Raw genomic sequence first — 934 nt, 5'->3', positions numbered from 1 at the left:
GGGGGGGGGGGGGGCGTTCTGCAGGATCGCAGTCTCCTGGAGAGCCTGGGTAGGGCTGGGGCCTAATGAACTAAGGGTGTCCCTGAGGCCTTGCTGCGTTGGGCCCCCTCGCTGCCCAGAAGTCTCGCACAGCAGCCCTGCCTCTCGCCCTCTGCTCCTGGGCCAGGGCAGTGTCCGCTCTGGAGTCGGGGAAGGTGGCACAGTGCTGCGCCATGACTTTTCGATGACCTCATCTACCTTGTCTCTGTGTTTCTGCAGAGTGACAACACTTTAAATAATACCACAAATAAAACCAGCTCTTTTTGATTGGCAGCTATGGGAGCCACTCCAACAGCCCAAACAGGGAGATGTGAAGCCCCCAGAACCAGGGGGAGTGGGCAGGGGCTGGGCCTCGCAGCTGGGGCTGCCCTGCCCCCAGCATCGCTGAGACCCCCACCCCCACCCCTCCCAGACTCTGGCTCTTGTTGCCCTGTCCCTGGCTCGCCTCCCGAGGTGTGAGGAAGTGGGCAGGGAGGCAGGTGGAGCAGTGGCTCCATTTCCCTATGGAAAGTGGGGGGTCATGACAGGGACTTGCTGGCTGTGGGTGTGGGGGCTTCTGAAACCCTCCTGGGCTGGGGTCGGGGACCAGGGCCTCCCATCCAAAAGGCCAGGGGTCCCGGGGTGCTCTTGGCAGTCTTGGGGAGCCCAGGTTTTGGGGCCTCCCACCCCAGTCCACACTCCTGTGCAGCTCGCCTGGCAGGGAGCTGAGAACTGGAAAAAGTGGCCCAGATTATCTCTGTTTGACATTCCAGGGAAGCTTGGGGGCGGATTTGTAGACAGAGGCGGGAGCTGCCCTGCTGAGCCCCTCAGCCTGGGTGTGGAGTGTGGGCCGTTCCTGGGGAAACTCCTAAGCTGGTCTCGCCTTCCTGGCTGCCCTGAGGGCCGGCCACCGGCT

Source organism: Myotis davidii, unplaced genomic scaffold (genome assembly GCF_000327345.1).
Source record: "Myotis davidii unplaced genomic scaffold, ASM32734v1 scaffold1509, whole genome shotgun sequence".
Taxonomy (NCBI): Eukaryota; Metazoa; Chordata; class Mammalia; order Chiroptera; family Vespertilionidae; genus Myotis; species Myotis davidii.
The sequence above is the reverse complement of the archived record's forward strand: the minus strand, read 5'-3'. Positions refer to the sequence as shown.